The sequence below is a fragment of the Haemaphysalis longicornis genome, unplaced genomic scaffold (assembly GCF_048455015.1).
Source record: "Haemaphysalis longicornis isolate Haplotype H1 unplaced genomic scaffold, Haemaphysalis longicornis Haplotype H1 scaffold_1, whole genome shotgun sequence".
Taxonomy (NCBI): Eukaryota; Metazoa; Arthropoda; class Arachnida; order Ixodida; family Ixodidae; genus Haemaphysalis; species Haemaphysalis longicornis.
Genome location: NW_027526203.1, coordinates 245,087,111 through 245,110,272, shown reverse-complemented (window position 1 = coordinate 245,110,272; position 23,162 = coordinate 245,087,111). Strand labels below are relative to the sequence as shown.

Below are 23,162 nucleotides of genomic sequence, written 5' to 3'. Positions count from 1 at the left end.
TAGGCGCAATTCCAACTTCACGCTGCTATCAACCGAGATGAAGTAGGCTGTCGGCAGTTATTTTTTGCCTTAGAATATTTGCCGAAATAGCAATCCCCGACACAGCGAGTAAAAAAACAGGTCCAGATGTACAAGCCTGTTCGCTCGTATCAAAAAGAAGCTTTGGTTAGCCGGTGACTTGGCTATCAGCCGTTTTTTTTTTCTTCTTTTTTTGGTGGGAACAAACCGAGCACGGGTGGCAATCAATCAAATTGTTTTTGCTGTGTATTTACGCGCAGACAGCTTTGTGAATATATGGTCTGTAACTTACACCTCACTACACATAGAGGATCGAATTGTAAAATCAGTTTGGAACTGTATGGTAGCTTTCAAAACTAGTAGCTTCCAAATTACCTCCAATCACGCTATGTAATGATTAAAACTGTTATTTCCGCCAAATCTGCATTTTTGTGGAAACGCAGTGCACTACACGGTCCTTGCTGTGGGGGTACCCTGTAAAGAATGCTACAGATGCGTGCCTTAACATGCGCGCCAAGTCATTGATTGCCACCGTGCTGTGACTAACCGACATGCGTCCCGTTGACGCTTTGGGGGGCGGAGTCCCTCGCTTTTCTTTGTGCGACTGCCCGAACCAAGAAGAGCCAGAACGTACACATGTGCCTTGTGTTAGCTACCCGGCTGCTGTATTGATGCGTCAGCATTTCAAGCTAACGCTGTCATCCCCAGAAGCAAGCTGGGAGATGTAAAACTGACAGAGGGTATAGGAAAGCAGGCGGTATGGCTCCAACAGAACAAAAAAACAGCGTACGTCTTCTCAGCCACGCAAACAAGTTTAACGAGACACTCATACAAGCCAGAGTAACATGATATATTCAATACACCGTAAAAGTATCTCACTACTGAGATACAAATTCATTTTTCAAAAGTATTTCTTTCTGAAATACAGATACTCAAAAGTATCTCCGAGAATACTATCGCAATATTCTAGTACAGTGGAACCTTGCTGATAAGTCCCTCGGACTTACGACAACCCACTTCTTACTACGGATCGCTGTGGTCCCGGCAAACTCCCCATGGAAACAATGTATCAAAAACCCTGAATATACAACACTCGGGTGCATGTGGTCCCGCTTCAAACGACAGACCCTGACTGGGATAAACCGGCATTTTTACCATATTTTAGACCACTTTGCCGCCCCGTCCTGACCTCCTTAATTCTTACCCCCCGTCTGACGCGGCTTGATGCGCAGGTGCAAATGGGCCCAACCACTAGCTGAGCAGACGCAAGCAAGCAGGCGGGTACTCGCAAGCGGGAGTTAACCTCCGACGGCCCCACGCGGCAGCAGAATGCCAGTGCACGAACTGCAAGAAGTCAAAGTCCAGGTGGCCGGCGAACGGCGACTTTGAAGCGCCTATCAAGCCAATGGACGCGAAAACACATACAACGCAACCTTACGGCGATGGCAGAACACCCGCTTTTTCTTGCCCCCTCAATCCAAGTTTCTTCCTTTCAGAATGATCTCTCTCTGCCCGTCCCTCTGCTCTCTGCTTATCAGTGTCTTTCAAAGCCGTGTTGTAGCTCCGCTCCTTTCTTTGCCACCATTTTTTCCGTCGCCACCTTGTACTGTCATTTGTTTCGCTTGCCTGTGGCCCTTTCACACTATCGCCCTCTCCCCTCTCAATCTACTCGACCGTGCCGGCTTTATCTTGAGGGCGCTAGGCGCAGGGCTGGTGGGTTATAAATTGGGGGTCGCGTCGCCCACGGTACATGGGTTGGTGGGCTAGTGCAGACACCATGGAGGAAGGAGGGCATAAAATAGGCGTTTTATTTTATAAAATTTACATTTCAGTGAGGGGTTCGCAAATTACACAAGAACGCGCTAAATACAGTCGTTTAAATAACTTCTTCGTTCAGCTGTCACGTGAGACTGTCTACTAGGCCGGCATTTACCTGTACCCGATAATACGACACCCCGGTCATACGATGCTTTCATGCGGTCCCTTGAAAGTCATTTTATCGGGGTTCCCCTGTATCGCGATACTGCCCAGCCCTGCTGTTTCACATCCAGACCAACTCGGCATGGACACTGGCGTGGCTTTGTAAGCTGAACCTTATCTCCTCAGCTCTGTGCCCGGCATGGTGTAACAGGTGACAACGGACATTTTTTTTTATGGACTTCCGAGCTTTGTTTAACCAACTTCGAAGGAGACCCGCTCTGCATACCTCTTGAGACGATGTCATTTTCCCTAAAAGCCATCGGATCACAAGGAGATTCATTTTGCACCTGATCCTCCTGTTTTAAGGCACAAGCCTCAGTGACTCTTGGTGGTTTCTCACACACAGCGGTAAAAAAGTGCTGATTGGGGAGTAATTGCCGGCATACCACGGCAGGTTAGCTCCACCCGTTAACATCACCACCACCACCACCACCTGCTAGCAATTTGTATTACAAAAAATTACTGGTGGCACTTCAGTTTGCCTACATGATTTCAATGTGAACGGCAATGAGATTTGACGGATTGGCCCTGAGCATTTGACGGCAGCTGACATCCTCACTGGCCAATCCCCCTAGTGGGGGATATGCTGACGTCGCAGTCAAATGAGAATTGGCAAATTAGACACGAGCTTCATTCTCTCTCTCTGACGGCAGCCGTTGTCCCCCATTGGCCAATCTCCTTCAGCGGATATGGGTAAAAGTCTAGAGACCATACGGAACACCGTACTGAGACATCTCTATTGTGGTAGCTTCCTGGCACCACCATGGCACAAACACGATTTAGCAGTAAAGTGTCACGAAAGAAAGGCATAACACTTTTGCATTCAAAGCCTGTAAGAAGGCATAGCTTGTACAGAATTTGGCGTAGGTGTGGAGTAGTGGTTCAGACCCCTGCATTTTACCACGCATCTCTGGGTTCGATTCCCACTCCTGCCACTGTTTTTTCTTTTTAATTTAAGTCATGTAACCGGGTTTTGTGCCTAAAAGGGTACTTTTTCCTAGGGCACTTGTAGGGCACATGCTTTTCCACTAATGACGGGGTCCCGTTTTCCCTAGCAGAAACTGGCCCACAGCAACAAAGTGCTGGTCATACCGTACGTGCATGTGCTGTAACATCGAGAGATAAGACAGCTGACTGACTCAGTCTAAAGGTGAATTTTTCTGCCAAGAGCAAGCTGGGCACCATGTGCTCGATGTTTAGCCACAGGCTGGATGCTGGTGAACACGTTGCCACACAAGGTTGTACCGTCACAAGGGTTGCCAGGTCTGGCGATTTGTCGCCAGATTGGCGACTTTTGGAGACTCGTGGCGCTAGAAATTCCGGTGTGGTCACTTGGCTACTTTCTGGCTCCTTTTAGCATTTGTGATTTTATATATTTCCGGGCCCTTCCGACGCCCCACTTTCCACAAAAAGGGCCTCATATGACATTTCAGTGCGTTTTAGCCGTCGAGACAAACAGAAAAAAAGAACTTTAAGGCAGATTACAGTGATATGGCAAAAGCTAAAATAAGTTCCTATGAATCAGTGACTCAAACATACCGCCTTGCTGTGCTACTTACCCGCACAAATCAAAATTAACCTTGCTCTTTTTAATATCCGGCACCTGATGTCCTATGAATAATGTAAAAACCTCCAAGCAACGCCGTCTGTTTAAAGTGTAATGCTTTTCTTAGTTTACGCTAGCTTGAGATTTCATGCAGTGTAGTGCGACGTGTGTACGACGATGTATAATTCCCATGGGAATGTAAAGAGACAGTGGAAGTGGTAAAACATGGTGTGCAGCAAGTGCCCTTTCTAAGTCATTCATTTTCTTTGAATGCTTTACCGAAGCCTGCATATTTTCGTTTCTTTGTAGACAGTAGCCAACCGCTGTCGCTGGCCCATGCGACAGCAAACAAATAAACTTGGCGATACTGTTTTCTAATACTCAAAATTTCTGCATATTCCGTGATGGTAATTAAAAAGTACCTACCAGCATCATCTTGCTGAAAATGGCGACATTTGTGGTTCGTGTTCAAACATTCACTTTAGTTTGACGACTTGTTTTCTGGCGACTATTCCTTCGGAGGACCTGGAAACCCTAACCATCAGGCACAGAAGAACGTTTTGTATTATGTTCTGATATCCTGTGGCCACGTGGATGCGAGATAAACCAGTCATTGTAGCAGTGTGCATGTAAGGGACCATCAGTTACCCTTTAAAGGAAGACCCTACACACACTTGACCCTGGATTATGACCCTACATGCAGGTGACCCTGCTTTTTGCTGATTTCAGCAGTGAACCGGGATTTTCATACATGAAGTGCTCTTCAAAAACTCCAGTTGCTCAACACGAGAGTTCAATGAAGCAGTTCACATTCAGACAAGAAGATCACAGTGCATCAGTCACCCTTCAATGGGCATTTCAAACAAAGAAATGTCCCTGCTTTTGAGGAAATGGATTAGAAAAGGGGCTGGGGTGGTGCCCTGTTTCACTGCTTCAGACCTGTGCACATGTGGCAGGCACATATACCTGCTACGAGGGTACATGTGCCCACTAAGTGGGCACGTGCTTCATGGGTGGTTGGGAAACTCGGGTACTGTTTCCTTAATTCCTTTTCCACACAGTTTTTGCTAAGTGTCAGCGATGTAGTGAGCCTGTATTAATCCCCTCAGTTGTGCGCTTTGTTCAGTGCGACTGCACACAAACTGTGTCTGCATATTAATTGTCTAGCCACTGCTAGGGCCCAACAGCACAGGAGGCATTCCCCTGTGTGCACAGTTACGGTTTACAGCACAGTTATGGTGGTCTAACTCTTACATATATTAAAGGGACACTGAAGCGATTTGTAAACATTGCGGGATTACTAGCGCAAATTGTAGTCCGGAGTCCATAGGCCATGTTTCGACCACTCTGGGCGCGTTTACGCGATTTTATTTAGTAGAAAAAGCAATTCGAAAACGCTGTCCTCCTCTTTGCACCCTCGCCCATTTTTTGTGGCGTTTTCGTGTGACGTCACGAGGAGATGAGCTGGCAATTGGCTGCACTACTGCACGGTTCGCCGACCTTCCAATCGAGTCAGTCGGCACAGCGTTTAGACCGCCGACTGCCGGCCGCCGACAATTCGTCGAAATTGGCTCGCTCAATACGCCACCACACGTTTGTGAATGAAAGAATGCGCCTTTCTTTACTTTGTTAGTTTGTAAACTGTATCTAGCTCCAAGTCGAGTCAAGGTCGCCTCACACAAGTGCTGCACAAGGGCACATGCAACGCTTCACTGACTTTATGCTAGTAGGAAAATCTAAGGTTACTTGAAGGCGGGAGAAGAGCCAACGAAGTCAATATTGGTACTAAGAAAATAAAATCAACTGAAACTTTTACTGTACAGCGCAAAACTAGGGAGCAGGAAGCACTTTTTTGCGTTGGGTGAACAAGCACAGCGGTCAGCAGCATGACCGCACATCTGCGAACGCTTTTCCGTCCAAGAAATGCAATTGCTATACTCGGTGACAACTTAAGAACGGCACCGGAAGTTGCCGCTGTGCCTTATCACCGTAGCCGGGTGTTTCTCCGCGCGGCGCAAGTAGGGCGTTACTGGGAATATTTTGAACATGGCATGAGCCATTCCCATGATTTTTTGGACTTAATATGCTTATAAACGACTCCAGTGACGACAAACAAACTGCGTGAGACAAGGCAGACGATATCACGCATTCATAGCAAACCCCTTTCAAAATGCGCGCGCACTGACGTCACGGGTCCGGCGCTTTGGCGGAGTGATACGCTACATGAGGTGGTGCCGTTCTTGAGTTGTAACCGAGTATAGACGTGAGATATTGTGGAAGTTTGGAGGACGCTTAGTGCACGGGCGCTATACGACAAATAAGTCACCTAAAGTACTTCAAATGATAAGGCTAAATAAAAGTGTAAACTGGTTATACATTATATACCTTATATATCAAGACTTAGCAGAGCTGGCCTGTGGCCGAGAAGGCGCTAGGTTATCGTTTTGCAAGTCGCAAGTTGGAATCCCCGAGGGTGTACCGTTTTTTTTTTTTTTGCCAGTTGATTTTTTCGTTTTTGGCCGATGTTTTCTAAACTGAGTTCACCATTTTTGGGCCGTAACGTTCACTGTTCCACGGGCGAGTTTCCAGAACGCGCGCAGACTGCCGCTGACGCTCTTGAGTTCTCGTTACCGTGCTGCTGCTTGCGGGCAGTGGGCACAGGCCTGAATCAGCACACCCTTGGCCTGGTGCGAACACGCTTTTTACGATACAGGCATGAGTGAGGCAAGCTCCGAATATGCGGGAAAACCAAATGGCATTTGAGCGTCTGCGGTGACGCGGAGGGCGTCATCCACTGCGTAGGCCTCGGATAGTGATTTCTACGATGCCTAGCCGTCCTGGAAGGCTTATCTTAGGCATTTTACAGACGACAACTTTGCAGAAGCGCGGTACGACGATTACCGAGATATCGAGAAGGCCCATCCGTTGAATGTCAACCATGTTGTTTTACAGAACCGAAACCGAAACTTGTTTGAATGCTAAGGCCATCGTCCAATCACGGTGCCATCTCCTCGCGACGTCACAGCTTTAGTTGGTGCGGCCACCACAGACCGCGCATGGTAGTTTTTCTTCTTTCCCGCTTTATAAAATAATTAATGACTTATCAACCAGATAAACGATGAAAAGTGTGGTAATTTAAACCAGTCTACGCAGTGCAAGCAAAAACGGGAGCTTGACAAATTCACTTCAGTGTCCCTTTAAACAAAGAGCAAAGGAGAGCTGTTTTCTGAAAACAAGGGTGGGCTTCATCCTGTAAACCTGCAGAAACATATGATGATGGTGATTGGTGTTTAATGGTGCAAGGTCAACAAGGGCAAAGACCACCAGAGAAAAAGTTATTTAATGGTTGATGAGACCGTAAATACTAAAACCTGTGAGTAGAAGTAAAAGTGACGCAAAACAAAAGGCAATGGAGATGGGTGGTGTATAGGGCCAGGATGATTGCACGTGATATGACAAAAGCTGCAGGAATTTTACCTCAGCTAAAAACTTAACACGTTGACTAGAAAACATTGGTTCGTCAGCTAAAAAGTATGATGGGTGCAGTGGAATGTGTCATCTGTATAATTCAGGGAAATGTTTGTGTCGTGTTGTGTTAAGTGCCTTGCATGTGATTAAGTATGTGGACTACGGATAAATCCCTTCCACACCTGCTACACATGGGTCACAAAGGTTCGGTGAGCAGGTGGGAGTGCGTTACATGTGTGTGGCCTATCCACAGCCTAGCCAGGGCGACTTCAGTGTATCTGTTGTGTGAGTCAATTGTGTAGCGTCCCAATTGTGGTTTTATCACGTGCAGTTTGTTGTCTGTTTGTTGACTCCAGTGTAGTTGCCATGTGTTACGAAGATGTCGTCTGATGTGTGTCTTTAGGTCGGTGTACGGTACTGTTGTTATGTCAATTGCGGTCATGAGAGCAGCAGCACCAGCCATTTGATCATCGGTTTCATTTCCAGGGATCCCACAGTGCTCTGGTACCCAGCATACAGTTATTTCTAAATTTGAAGCATATGCAGTCATTATAACCTTTAAAAGAACACTGATCACATAGTTTTCAGACGACCTTCCTGATGACAGTGCCTGCACAACACTTAGAAAAAATACCCCGCATTTCCCCGAGGGGAAGAATGTGAAAGTGCAAATGCACGAGTTGAATTTGCGCGGTTCGGTAATGTTCGCGAAAGAGAGATCACACACACACACACAACTACAAAGAAAGAAAGATGCATTTATTCACAGACACCTATTTGTGTTGTCGTTGTACTTGATTGCTAGAGCGGATCTCAGCTTTGAAATTTCGTGTCAGTACTCCTTTAAGCAGGTGCATTAGCCCTTCTCACGCCCGATTCTTGGCCAATCCCCCACGTGGGTATGTGCCATGTCAGCGGCCAGGCAGCGCGCGCTTATCTCCCCCCGTTGCCAAGGAAGACGAGGAGATTCCTGGCCAATCCCCCACGTGGGTATGTGCCATGTCAGCGGCCAGGCTGCGCGCGCCCATCTCCACGTGCGCGGACATCGCCGGTGGACGCAGGTTCAGGGTCGCTTAAGAAGTGCATTCGCACTTAAAATCTGTGTACACGATGGACTTGGGAATTTTGTTTGATGATGTGATTTGAAACGAGTAAGATGCCATACGCTTCTGCCGTGTAAGTACTGGTATGAAAATTCACTGTTTTACTAACGCTAAAATTTGGTCCGTGTGCTGCACAAGAAACAGTAGAAGCAGGTTTCGACACGTCGCTGAAGAATTCTGCGCACCTGTACCTGTCCTGCAGGAACAGGAAGTGCTGAAGAATCGCACTCCTCGGTACTCTATTTTTTTCTAGTTGCATGAATGACAGGTCGCATGATATAGGACGAAGATGCCATGGTGGAATGAAATTATGGATGGGTGTCTTGTGCGTGTCTGAAAGGGGGACATTGAGTACAGAAGCCTCCTCCCTCCCTCTGAGAGAGAAAGTTAAGGAAATAGACGGCCTGTTTAAAAAGAGTTGCAAGAGGCATACAATGTGAAGGTTTGCACAGAAGGAACACAAAGAAGAGCACAGAACTATGCACCAACTATTCAGAAAACCAGGGGGACACGACACCGCAAGCAGAAAGTGGTCACTTGAACGAAAAGAAGCTGCCCTGGGTAGGTAACTGACCTGCACGAGAAAGCGCATTGTAACCACAGTGGTGGCGGTGGCGTGCCCCGACTGGCTCCGGGACGGGGGCTGCTTAATTAAGTAGTCTTCTGTCGCTTCTTGTTGTTCACCGCTGCCAGACGGGGCTCAGGATTAGCGTTGGGTGCGGCGGGTTGGTTGGGGCTTTGGCTGTTGCGTCCGGTGGTGAAACTCGAAGGAGGGTAGGCTCGCGCAGGGAGAAGTTTTGGCCGGCGATGGGCACCGGCGTTGACGTGAAGATCCATACGAGTAGGGCCTGCACGAGAAAGCGCATTGTAACCACAGTGTAGCGGCGGCGTGTCAGTTAAGTGGGGAAGTGGACACTACCATATGGGTCCGTGCCCACACCCTACTCAAGACATGGAAAGAGAATTGCAGAACCAATAGCCGTCAAGATGTGAGTATGTATTGTGTCCTAAGTTATGGTATGTAGGGTGTTTCTTGTTGTAAAGGCATGCTCCCGAGTATGTTAAAAACTTCTCTATCAGGCGACCTTGGGCATCCGTTCTGGAGGAGCCCCAAAGAGAGTTGTGCGCATTAAGGTCGCCTGTGAGGATGTATGGTTCAGGCAGCTGGTCAACCAGAGCCTCAAAGTCGAGCTCGAAAATGCAAAATCGGGAGGAATGTATATGGAGCATACCGTTATCAATTTATTAAATATTATTGTGCGGATTGCTACAGCCTCAAGGAAAAAGTCCAAATTGACAGGGTGGCATGCTAAGGATTTCCTGGCGATTATTGCCACACCACCCGAAGAGTGTGTGCAGCCATCACTGTCCTTTCTGAATACCATGTAACTATTCAAGAAATTTGTGTGATTGGAATTCAAATGTGTTTCCTGAACACACATTACACTTGGCTGATTAGCATGCAGTATTTCGTATACATTGTCAAGATTTTTAAGAAGGATTCTGCAGTTCCATTGGATTATGTTTTCTCTTCTCATTATGAAGTATTCGGAGCTACGGGAGTGTGTTGTTTATGTATCGTCTTTCAGGGCTTGGACTCTCGGAGGTGGCTTTTTCGGCCTCTCTAGAGATTTGGATGCAGAGACCCGTTCCTTCCGCTGCGATGCAGACAGGAACAGACCCACGTCCATCTCATCCTCGGATGTCCTAGGGGTGCCCGATGGACCAGGCCCCCAGGACTTCACACCCATTCTGGTGCCCTTAGTTTTTTGAGCCACTACCGCCGAAGGTGTCGGGTGCGCCACAGGTAGCACAGGCGGTGCAGCCTGGCTGGGAGCCGATGTTGGACCCCCCGTGTCCATCTCGTCCGCATGCTCCAGTGGAAGCAGGGAGGGTGAGGAAGCAGGGGCAGGAGCGGCATCAGTCCCAATGGTGGCTATTGCCACCACAACCACTGCTGGCTCAGCGAACACTGTGGTGACGGGTTGGGCTGCCCGAGGCAACCCGGGGGGGGGGGGGGGGGGGGGGCGGGACCAAGTTTGACTCTCGGTACTGGGTCCCTGCCGAAACCAGACGCCGCTCCGCCCGCCGGCGAGCTGCGTCGGCTTACTTCCCCAGAGAGAAAGAGGCGAACCTCTTCGCGCCTCTGGGAAGGTGATGCTGTCGTTGACTTTTAAGATGATGATTTCTTTTTCTTGTTTGAACTTTTCACAAGTCCTAAAATAGGCAGCGTGCGGTCCCTGGCAGTTCGTACAGGTGAAGCTCTCGGATGGACAATTGTCAGTTCAGTGATCACGTGCTGCACATTTTACGCATGTCAGTTTACCACGGCAAGAGGTTGTGTCGTGCCCAAACCACTGACACTTGAAATTAGCGGTGTGGGTTTGGCATGTAGGGTCGGATTGGACATCTCATGAAACCTGCGTTGACCGACTCAGGAAGTGTTGAGCGGTCAAACGTCAAGATTATGTGCATGGTTGGCATTAATTGGTCATTTCGGTGTACGGTGATTCACCTCACGCTGTCACGCCCTGATCTCGGAGGCCCTCGAGCAGATCTGCTTTAGTCTCATTTATTTGATCCCGATCAGAGATCACGCCCTGGCAGCTATCATACCTGCCAGATTTGCCGGGATGGCATTAGGGAGATCTTACCGGGAAGGGGGAAGGGGGGGGGGGGGGGGCAACAACAGAATGCAACAACAGAATGAGTAACTTTACACACATTTTTTTATTTACTTACAAGATAGCAAGAAATGAACTGTTTCTTCGCCCAAACTACCAACAAGGTACACCATTTAATTGTTTGACATTGCTAACGCCGCCCTTTTCAGAAAGTCCTGGAAATAGTACATACTGCAAGCGCAATACAAAACAGCAGGAACTGAACTGTTTTGTTGTTTCGTCTAAACTAACAACAAGCTACACCACTTCAGAATGGCCGTGCTCGTGCGTAAATGAAAGTTGCGGCGGCGCTGCGTTTCTATAAACAGTAAACTAACAATGGGACGAACAGGTTCATCGTCTGCGCATGGGTGACTACGCTTTTTAAGCACTTCACTGATAACGATGCGTCAGGTATACCTCCGGCGCATTGTGGCCATACTGGGAAAAGGATTAAGCCGAAGACGGGTGCATTTTCGGGAGATTTTTGTTTCGGTCGTACAATCGTACAAAACCATGAAAATTCGGGAGTCTCCCGGAAAATTCGGGAAACCTGGCAGGTATGAGCTATTGAAGCTGGGATGGGGCGTGATCTTGATGTCAACATCGACCATGCACATTTGCTTGAGGAGGTAAGAGGATTGCTTGTTTTCTACTTAAATCAAAACTTCTCCCGTTGTGAGTTTCTTAGCCTTGTACGACTTTCCGATAAGGCTTTCGAGAAACTTGTAAATCAGAAAGACAGACTGGGAGGTGATGGGTTTTGACTTATCCAGGGATTCCATTATGAAAAAGACGCGGAGAAATTACCGGGCTTTGGAAGAGAGATCAAAGGCAAAGGAGAAAAGGAGGAAAAAAAACTTTGGTGCGGCCCCTTTTCAGGGACCGATCACGTTTGGGTGGGGGGTTGAAAATACCATATGCTATAGGCACCGGTCACTGCTCAGAAGGCGCGACGAATAAGTACACCCAGCGCCGCCCGCGGAAGCTTGAGCTAACTTTGGGTCGGTGAGAGGCAGACGGCGGCCGCGCGTTCATATATTTGGCACCTTTCGGTTTGTTTTTGCGATTCTGCAATTGTTTTTGAAAGGTGTCTCGACCTTGAAAACTGTTCTGGCAAATAGTTTCCCCGTGTCTCAAGTGCTTCTGTGCGATTTCTGGACAATTACGGGGCTGAACTACTACAGTCGGCCTCGCGCGCACGAGAAGTTACAGGGGTTGTACGTTCCCACGCGCGTGCCGTGACAGAAATTTACGGGACAGACATCGTTGCAAAGTCCCATTCTCAGCAAGGGAAGGTTATTTACAGCGCCAATTCAGGTCAGTAGCCAGCGGATACAACGGCGCTCCACGAAAGAAGCGTGTTTGTGTTATTGTTTCCTCTGTTTGTGCAGCCACACTACAGTTACTTTTTTGGTTGCCCTTCTTCAACTCAGTTGGTGTTGTCACTAATTAACAACGCATTCCAAACATTATTAGGTGTTGACAAAGTAAACCCAGTTCCACACAGTTCGAAATCTGCTGCGGAGCGGCGGTTGTCTTTACGAAGATTAGTTTAGTTTCGGCTTCTATCTTGTGAGTAATGTTAGAGCCGTCTTAGCGGCTAATTGTGATACAGTTTGTTCAGGCCGTTCGGAATTCTCCAAAAAAGTATTTCCTCCTCCTCCACAACCTCTGCCTAAACAATAATAACCTCAACTTTCAGAGTACGCAAAATGCATTAAAGAATTCTCCTCCCCATCCTCTGCTTAAACAATAATAACCTCAACATTCAAAATACGCAAAACGCATTAAAGAAGTCAGCGCGAGTGAATGCAACCTTGCCTTTGATAGCTTTCCACGCTCTCGCTTGGAATGTGTGGCCGAACTATGTACACTTCGGGGAACAGAGTAGGGCAGTAAGCGGGATGCGTATTGACCGTCTTGACATTGCTTTTGACATCAACTGCTAAGTGCTGCGAATGCATATTCTTGTGCCGCCTTTTGGTATCCATTCGGTGCCGGGAATGTCGCTAAAAAAAGGTTACTGCTGATAAAACAATAGTGGCGGAAGCGGTAATACCTTGTGTTATGCAACTACTATGACGGCATGCGATTCATCACAGCACGTGATGTGTATGAACACTGAAAGCAAATGTTTTAGTTTTACAGCCCTTCGTGTCTGCGCTGCGCATAAACGGTAACCGTACTCATAAGTTTTCTCCTTCCACTGACAAAAAATGTCATGACTTTCTTACTTGCTTGACTTTTCTTACTACTAAAATCATTTCTTGCGACGCGTATTCTCCCACGGCTGCCCGAGCGAAAAACCTGTACAGAACGATGGCAGGCTGCCTTTCGCGATTGTTACTTTCCTTCGCACAGCAGTAGCGGCGCTGCCACTAATTCTTTCCTGCAGCTTTTTGATCCTTTCGGACCCTGCAACTTGCAATTATAACTATGTTTCTTAAAAAACTTCCGCCACACAACGTCGAACCGCACGCAGCGCGTGTTTTTACGTGCGCTGAACGGCCGGTCGCGGCATCCACCGACACAGAGTTGCTAAGCGGCGGCGAGAGGCGGCGCTGGAGTCGCACGCAAACTGCAGTGTCTGGTGCCTATAGTATAGAAGCAGGGGACCGGGGTACTTTTTTCGCGGGTTACCTTGATACCGAGAGAGGTACTGGAGCTCCCTGCCTGGTAAACAGACAGGGAGCCCATCTGCCGGAGCTTGACCTGGGCTCTGACAGCCACCATTTGTGGTTTCTGCCCTTCACCTTAAGGCCTGTTCACACTTGCGACGAAAGCGAGCGCGATCGCCACCCTTGCTGTTCACACCTGCACGAGACATCGAGCGACGGCGACGATTTTTTGCTTTTCTTGTTATTGTATCGCGCGAGGAGCGAGACTTCACAGAAGTTTCGCCGCTTGTGGAGACAGAGCATCTGGGTGCTTTGGCAGGATATGACGTCAGGAAGTCTCGCCTCCTGCTTCTGCTTCAAAAGCGACGATGCAACGACGACGGCGAAAAAATTTGGTCGAGACCGATCGCTCTCGTCGCGCGACGAAAGTGATGCCGGGCGTCGAAAGTGACAGAAATTTTTGTCGCTTTCGTGACTTTCGCTTGCTTTCGTCGCAAGTGTGAACGGGCCTTTACAACTCCTAGCCACGGTAGATTACAGCATGAGTATGGGGGCTCGGGGTCCGTGGTGTCGCCAATACCGTCTCCAAGATTACTCAAGGTAATCTTGGGGAAACCTGCAGAAACCTGCGGGGAAACCTGCAGAAACAACGGCTTTTCAAGTCATGCATTTGTCACGGCACAAAAGAATTACCGGTTGAGAGGCACTTACAGCCCTCTTTCATTCCTGCTTTGAGGCTCTCCCGTTGGCAGCAAGGCTTGTGGTGCATCATTAAGAGTGTCTCGTGGAGGCAATGCCCCCCCTTCAGCAGTCCCTCCAGCAGTAGTGAAGAGGACCAGCCCTCACTGGATGTGCACAACGCTCCTCCACCTACACAAGCATCAAATATTGTGACAGGCAGGACTCGTGGAAGCATAGACTAAACACACCTTCCCCCACAATGAACTCCTGTATGCCAGAAATCATTTGAGCCCCAAACACAAGATCGTGGTTCGGAAATCAAGTCGTACAGGAGAACTAGGAATTCATGGGGGTTTCAGGGGTCAAAGCTCACGAGCCATTCATGAAACAGGCAATCAAGATCTTACGGTTGTATAAAGCTAGAAAAAACTCATGTCAACCTATTTTGCATCTTCCAGCCAACCAATGTCCATTGCGTACAGCTGAGTCCTACACTCTACAGACTGGTTGTCACATTGCTGACTGGCTATGGGAACATGAAACAAATATAAAAAAGGTAACTTGGCTTATTTGACCACACAATGTGAGGCCTGCCCTTCTGTTCCTGGATTAAATGAAGCTCAGATTCCAACTAGCAGACTTATTAGAAGACTAGATGAAGGTAGTATTAATCATGACCAGTATTAATCAAGACTGTGAGCTGTGGTGATCACTGGGCATGATTAATACTACAGTGGAACCCCGTTGTTACGTCCCCCGGACTTACGACAACCCGCTTCTTGCGACGGATTATCGTGGTCCGGGTAAATTCCCTATAGAAACAATGTATTTAAATCCCCGATGATATGACGCTCGGGTGAATGCGATCCGCTTCATACGACAGACCCTGGCGCGGATAAACCGGCATTTTTACCATATTTTACACCACTTTGCCGCCCCTCCTGACCTCCTTAATTCTTACCCCCGTCTGATGCTGCTTGATGCGCAGGTGCAGGTGGGCCCGACCACTAGCTGAGCAGACGCAAGCAAGCAGGCGGGTAATCGCAAGTGGGAGTTAACCTCCGATGGCCCCACGCGGCAGCAGAATGGCCCCACCGGCGAACCGCGACTTTGAAGCGCCTATGAAGCTAACGGACGCGAAAACATATACAACTTAACCTTATGGCGATGGCAGAACACCCGCTTTTTCTTGCCCCCTCAATCCAAGTTTCTTCCTTTCAGAATGCTCTCTCTCTGCCCGGCCCTCTGCTCTCTGCTTATAAGTGTCTTTCAAAGCCGCGTTGCAGCTCCGCTTCTTTTTTGCCGCCATTCTTTCCATCGCCACCTTGTACTGTCATCCGTTTCGCTTGGCCGTGGCACTTTCACACTATCGCCCTCTCCCCTCTCAATCTGCTCGACTACATCAGCTTTATCTTGTGCACGCGAGGTGCAGGGCAGGTGGGTTATAAATAGCGCCGGACGGCGCGGGAGTCGCGTGGCAGGTGGCCCCCGCGGTGCTCGGAGAGGAAGGGGTGCTCGCTGCGTCAGATGGCCGATTTCATCCTTTCTTTTTTCTTTTGCTACCCTGAAACAATGCCCTGCTGCGCCAGTCTCACAGCAGACCCGCGGAAAAACCACACTATAAACGGTATTGTGGTTCGGCCAACCGCATTTTAATCAGTATGTGTATGCATTGAGTTCTATGAGAGGCAGGCCGGTAGTCACACAAACCCGCGTTATATCCGGTCCCGCACTATTGGCGGTGAGATCTTTGAGTGGCGCCCCCTGGCTCTGACGTCGGCTTAGGGATTCGCGCCGCTGTCGTCTGCTACACTCCGCTTGTGAGGGGCAACAGTGCCTTAGCTAGAAATCGCCCGCTTCGTTGCTGTAGTGCGTTAAAAAGCGTATTTCTAGCGACTCAGTTATTTTGCCAGCTTCTGACGCATCTGAATAATTTGAAGCTGTATCCCCCACAAGTTTGCAACACACGAAGAGATACAGAACAACTTTCTTCAGAGTATCGGTCAGAAGATCGTGTGTAACTCGTCCTTTCTTGCTTATTCGCGAGGATCAGGGATCAGAGCTTCTCGATAAGTATTCAAAATGCGTAGGCTTCCCTGCAGTATTTTTGAGATGCTCCTATGAAGACTCAACAGTCTAATACTACATACCAAGCAGCGGCCTCTACACGCTCATCGCACAGCAGGAAATAAAGCGGCTTTCTTCTGTTTCTTTTGTTGTTGTCTTGTATCGGATTAATGTTTCTTGCTTTTTTTTTCTGCCCAACGCATTAATTTTTCTGCGCCGTCACCAACTTCTTATTAGGAGGTTTCGGGATGTTTGGGAGCCTCACAAAGGTCGTGTGGATATTTCCTTCATTTTGTATGGCATACATTCCCTTCTTCACAAATTGGCTTTCATTACGGCTGCATGCAAGAAGGTGCATATCCGCAGCGTGCTTTGTTTATTCACATGCAAATACAATGAGAAGGTTTGTGCTACGCCACCGCGATCGCGCCCTAAACAACGTGGTCCACAGTACTCGAAGGCGGCTTTTGTGCTCCGAATTTCTATCATAATTATATCGTTATCATAAAGAACTGACTCTCAACTCGAACAATGATGACATGATTACGGTGTTGAAGGCTTGATATACTCGCTAACTAAAGTAATAAATAGTATACTTGCATATATTACAAGACTCGAAACCGAAGAGGAATTCCAAGTAGCTCTTTATTGCTTTTCAACCCTTCCAGGCGTGAAGAACAAATCCTATTCTACTCGGGATGGCGTTATATGATTTGAAGAAAATTACTTTTACTCTCTTGTCCTGGACTGAGGACCCGGCCCACTAACCAGATCGATTTAATTGTTAAACATTTTCTCCTCCTCCCCTTACTCCTCCTCTTGAGTGCAGTTTTCCTATAACGCATATCCGAATATCGGGAAGATATGGCAGTGCAAAATGTTCCGAAATATCCCTCCAGATCTTAACAAACATATGTGTTACTATAAATTTAACGAAGACGTGACTCGTTTTGCTCAATAAACCTCCATACTGGTTAGATGCCTGGTATAGAATCAGCACGCGCGTATATACACACTGGGTTATTTGGAACTCAACCTACAGTTTTTGCAGTCTATAGTGCATGTCGCAGGGGTGAGACAGCCCAAAGACATTTGGGAGCAGTTTTCGGAGCAGCGAAATTTCGATTTTGGAGCAGAAGAATCTTGATTTGGAGCAGTTAAGGACATTTAATACATCGTCTTGTGAGCTTAAAAAACATAATTTCAGCAGGGGTGATCCAGCCATTCGAACTATTGGAGCAATTTTTGGAGCTGAAAAATGTTATTTTGGAGCACTATTGTATCAGAGCTTGATTTTGGAGCAGCTTGGGAGCAGCACAAAACTTATGTTGCAGCTTCATTTATCTGGAGATAAAGAAGGCTGGCAACCATTCAGGCAACGCTAATTACTTCCCCACAGTTGTAGACTCTGAAGCTGGTAACTAAAGCACTAAAAATGTGTGCCCCCACAGCCTTTAGACACCGCTGCAAGTGAAGCAGATGACAAGCATTTCTTTAACTTAAAAAAAAACACCAAGTAATCATTACAAAAACTTACTGATACCAAAAGGGGGCCCATTTTATTTACAACACAATTAGTTCACTATCTCAAACATATTGCACTGGTTTGTTGCTTCTTGCCGTTTCTTTCAGTTCATCCAGCTCGGAGGGTCCGGCTCGACAATATTTAGACAGAAAATATTGCACTTCACACACATCACACCATACTATTGCTTCTTGCTTGCCTTCTTATTAAGTTCATTCAGCTCGGAGAGGGTGTGGCTAAAGGCAGAGTTGCCTTCTGCTAATAAAGCCTGCCCTGATGAAATAATGTTTTCAGCCCTTTTCAGCAAAGCACGGCATGAGATCCCCTTTTCTTCCAAATTCCACCTGAGCCGCTTTTCGTTGCCGACATCAGCACCACATTCCCGGCCACTCAGGCGGTGGATAAGAGCAATATGAAGGGGCTTTATTTTCAATACCGTCACGCGGAATGAAAAAGAAAAAAGAAAAAAAGAACAAAAAACAGAAACAAAGAGAAACCCGCTGCGAAAATCCCAAATGGCACGTTGTTTAAACGTACGCTGATGCAGTTTTGGCTAGCGCTACTCCACTGCAGTAGCCCTAAATATAAGGCAGCACAGTAATAAAACGATTCGCCGCGAGCGCAGAAAAGTACAGACTCTCGTTTGAGCATCTTGTCACGAGTGGCCGAACGTCAATCGCTAGTTGCAGCAGAGCGGGAAACCCATGGAGTTTCATACTATATATTAGTATGAAACTCTATGGCACCATTCCGTTGCGGTCCACGCCACCGGAGTGTATGCCGAATCACCATCTCTGCTCCGAAGCGGCACCGTGGCTGCACTATTGCTGCACTGTGGCTGCACCATGAGCAGAGCTCGACTGGGGCAACCGAATAATCGAGCGCACCGCTTCCTCCAAGTTGCCAACCTAGGAACCATCGTGCTGGTTAGCGGCAGAATGATCGTCTCTCGCTTCAGCTGGTTTGAGGGGACAACTCTCGGCCGAAAGACCGGGTTCAAGCGGTTCGGAGCATTTGGCGCAAGTAAAACACCACTGGGCACAGGAGAGCACAATTGTAGCAAAATGGCGCAAGTGGCGCAGCTGGATCACCCCTGTTTCAGCAATTTGAAGGGTCAAGTAGACATTCCAATCAGTTTTGAATACACAGAACACTGAAACAGCCTTACGTGAAAGAATTTTTTAAAAGTATCACAAAGTTCTAACTGCACTACCTTCTTCCTTACGTGAAAGAATTTTTTAAAAGTATCACAAAGTTCTAACTGCACTACCTTCTTCCTAACGTGATATTGCGTTGATGCTGTACACAACACAGACAACAAAACTGCCGCTAACATTATCAAATTTAAGGGCTCTGCAATTGTGGCGTGTTTTTTAAATGCGAATGCATTTATTAGCCGGGGGTTGTCTTGCTCCGTTGGCCGGCGTGCGCCTGCATTCCTCCAGCGCGAGCGCACGCCTCGTAGTTCTGCCTTCGTCGTCGTCGTAACGAGCGCACGCCTCGTAGTTCTGCCTTCGTCGGCGTCGTAAATGCGAATGCATTTCTTAGTCGGGGGTTGTCGTGCTCCGTCGGCGTGCGCCCGCAGGTATTATCTCTCCGCGCTCCTCCTCGCCCCTAGCAACAGCTGTGGCATGCCTAGCAACCGGAGCAGGTGGTAGCTCGGGCGGGAGTAGCGGAGGGCAAGGGGAGAGGAGGAGCGCGCTCGGGCGTGTGAGGGCGCTCGCATCGCGGAGCTCGGGCGGAGTAGCGGAGAGTGAGTGGAGAGGAGGAGCGCGCTCGGGCATGTGAGGACGCTCGCATCGCGGAGCTCGGCGGGAGAGAGAGCTCGCGCGCGGAGCGGGCGTGTTGCGCGGGTCTCTCTCTCCTCTCCGCGTACCCTCTCTCCGCTCGCTGCGCTTGGAAAATGTATATAAATGCAGTGGAGCGCACGCCTCTCTCCGTTACTGCTTGCCGCAGCGCACTCATCGGTGCACCCAATGCATTCGCATTTACACACGATCCCCTTCGGGGAGGTGGGGGGAGTTTTTTTTTACCGTTTCATTGGTAAAATTATTATTTTTGTAATTTCAGGCTGCGTTTTACGAACAAGTGCAGTCACAGCAACAGCTGAGGAACTTCGAGCTAACAATCGCATAGCCCAACCAGCCTACCCATTTCAGTCCCCGGGGCGCACGTTCACCCCATGGTCATTTGAGTAGCGTTACTGTTTAACCACCGAGATTTTGGCATTAAATTTCACTTCGCATACATCGGGAGGCGAGAGACTGTTTCTGGCGACACCCAGAACCGAGCGATTCGATAAGCGACTTGGTCCGCGGCGAAAAGTAGTTCGTCGCTAGTCGCGTCGCTCCCGAAGTCGCTTGCAAAGTCGCTCCATGTGGTTGGGGCTTTATTAGTCGCGTGCTGTGGCAAACATGCAGTCCTGCAGCTATTGGGCGCTGCCTGAACAGGTCGCGGCGCCGCAGCAAAGCCCGCAACTTTCGTGTCGACCGTTCCATCCCTGAGGCTCGCGATCGCGCTTCGAAGCACCGCAACACCTCAGCATTTTATAACACTACAACGAGCCAAAAAGTTCACTTCACGAACCCGATTATAGACGCACGCACCGCGTTTCGCACTCAAGGACAAACCACGCCGAAGTCGTAGGCCCCACATTTCAATGAACTTTTTTTCGAGCCCCGCAACTTCCCGTAATCTGGCACCAATCTCAAACCATATCCTCGCGTTAACGTCACTGTTCAGAGCCACAACAGATAGAATGAATAGACTGGAACCGAGCTGATAGCGTAACATAAACCAGGGAAAATATCGGCGATGCGCACTGAGCGCGTTGGTAGCAGCCAGGTCAGGCGGCGGCCATGTTTGTTGCCACAGCAATGCCTAATTGAGAAGGCCGTTTCAGCAAACCCGGACGGAAAGCGAATCGAGTTTTAGAAGCTATCGCTTGCTTCGTTTCAGTCTTTCTATTTGTGCCATTTCTGTGTTTGCGATTGACCGACGATAAAAGCGGTGACCGGGATGCTGGAGGCTTTCGTCCGCGCCGAAACTGACATGAGCATCAAAATCCGTGCCGTTGAGGCTCTTCTGGAGCAGTTTGGCGCAATTTTTGCCATTTTTGTGCTTTTGGAGCAGCTTGGCGCAGGAAAATGGAATTGTATCAAAAAGGCGCAATATGCGCAGCTGCCTCACCCCTGATGTCGGCAAACTTTCATGCCTTGACAACCTAAAGTGATGTGACAAAACGCGTTTGAGCGTTCGGCAAGGTTGCAAGAACTGTTTTACCTTACATATGGTACCGGGACTCGTGATGCCTTCTGCCAAAGCCGACAGCCCTGAAGGCCTAGAATTTGTTTTGGTCTTCCATTTTCGCTGTTGTCGGTTATTAGCAGCTGACTGTTCCTTTTGTTCGAATGCTTACATGAGAATCTGACGCCTAGCTCCGACTCTTCGCGCTCCGCACAGGACTGGCTTCGCAAGGAATGGGGTGGCGCCGGCAATGTTTCTCCCGTAGCGGTATCCAAAACTATACTTTAATTGACACCATGAGCTAGTGTATGCGATTTTAAGCCTAATTATGATAAAAAGTTACCCACACGCCAATTCTGGTGCGGACAATCATCAGGCATTGACCGAGCACAAAGAAACAGCAGGGAGAGCGATCCTGAGTGAAGCAGACGACAAATGTGAGAATCCCTAAGCTGACGTCACGGAGGCGCGCTTCGCAGCGCCGCCTGTGTTCGCGCTCACCGCCAATAAGCGTTTACGTTATAAATGGACTACACGGTATAACTGTGAACATGTGTATTCTACTGTTTTGGCATTGATGGTAGTACTTTTTCTTAATTGGAACTATGCCAGTCACACGAGCAGGCTAGTTTTCGTCTTAATTCCCTATGTAATAAGTTTCATGCCACTTTTTGGGCACCAGCACAAGACTATAAAGAACCCATTGTGATGGTAGGAGACGTGCAGTAACACTAATAGTGCATCAAGTACTTTGATGGTCACTTAAAATTCAAAACCTATTTGCTGACCTAACCTTACTAGCAACCTTATCCGCCACACTAACTGATAATGCTCACATTAATTAACTGCCCATTAGGCATAGCTGCTGGAGCTTACAACAACTCAAGTTCAAACCACCACCACCAATTTTCATCCCACGTAGCTATTTACCGAGAGCGGTATGCAAACTTCATCCTTTGTCACCACATGAACAACAAAACTATGTAACAGCAGTATATGTCAATTCACTTTGGCATTTACCATGACAACAGTGTGGAATTCTCAATGCTCATGTATGCCGTAGCTTGTGAGATCTCAAAAGCCAGTCAGAATGTGTCAACATATCTCTTGAGTACGCCCCTCTGTCCTTTCATGAACAAAGCTACCCTTCAGCTATTATACATATAATGACTTCTGCCATCCCAAACAAAGATGTAACAAAGAATATGCATATGTATTCCTTAGATTATAGCAATGCAGAACAAATTTCTCTCCACACAGGAGGCACATGATGTAAACAGAAACACACAAAATACAAGCTAAGAATGATTTTTAAAAATTGTGATATAACAAAGAAATCGCAGCAGACCCATTCACATATATTTCACAGCAAACGCATGCATCTGCATGTCATACAAGCTTATCGCAGCTTCTCTTATCAGCTTCTGTATAGCCCATTACAGTGGAAAAACTTAAAGGCAATTTCGGCCCCTTGGGTCGCTAAGAGGCCGTTATTAAAAATTGTGATCTAACAAAGAAATCGCAGCAGACCCATTCACATATATTTCACAGCAAACGCATGCATCTGCATGTCATACAAGCTTATCGCAGCTTCTCTTATCAGCTTCTGTATAGCCCATTACAGTGGAAAAACATACAGGCAATTTCGGCCCTTTGGGTCGCTATGAGGCCACCATGTAAATCACTCTGTTAATAAATCAACATATCTGTCATGTTTAAAAACTGAGAGTCATGCCAAGGTATAATGATGGTGATCAATGCAACTTTATAAATGTCACGCCAATTTTAGAGCGGAAGCTCTACTATGCCATGTCTCGCAAGGTCATTCATCGTGTCACAATGACCTCTGAGCCGCTGGGACGCAAGTGCTGCAGGTGTAACATCCCGGCCACGTGATCCATTGAGGAGAGGCGGCACAGTTCCGCTCTCTGGGAGCCTCTCCAGCGTGGTGCCACGTCAGTAGGTGAGGGTTTAACGTCTGCTGCTTGGTCACTCTGTCATGCCATGGATGGCACGCTGGCAGAGCCGTCTGTGTGCGCTTCAGCACAAGCGACAGGCTGAACCGAATCATTTAGTAGATGAATTTTTATGAAACGCTGTGTGCACGTACTTTGTAAAACCAAGCCAAACAGACCTCTCAATCCAGATACTATGTTTACAGGTTGCAAACCTGACCGCATTTTTTTTCTTAGTGACCTTTCTAACAATACTTTTTCGGAAGAGCTCTTGCAAATGCTGCGATAA

General features: G+C 47.9%; 1 long non-coding RNA gene across 2 annotated transcripts in view; it reads right to left on the bottom strand.

Annotated features, from left to right (window-relative positions):
- LOC144169057 (uncharacterized) overlaps positions 1–23,162 on the bottom strand; it is a 39,295-nt gene that overhangs the window by 5,672 nt on the left and 10,461 nt on the right. For both annotated transcript variants that reach the window (XR_013322351.1, XR_013322352.1), the window contains exons 5-6: positions 14,111–14,269; positions 8,690–8,963 (exon numbers count right to left, since the gene is read on the bottom strand). This is a non-coding gene — a long non-coding RNA (uncharacterized LOC144169057). The remainder of the gene's footprint in view (positions 1–8,689; positions 8,964–14,110; positions 14,270–23,162) is intronic.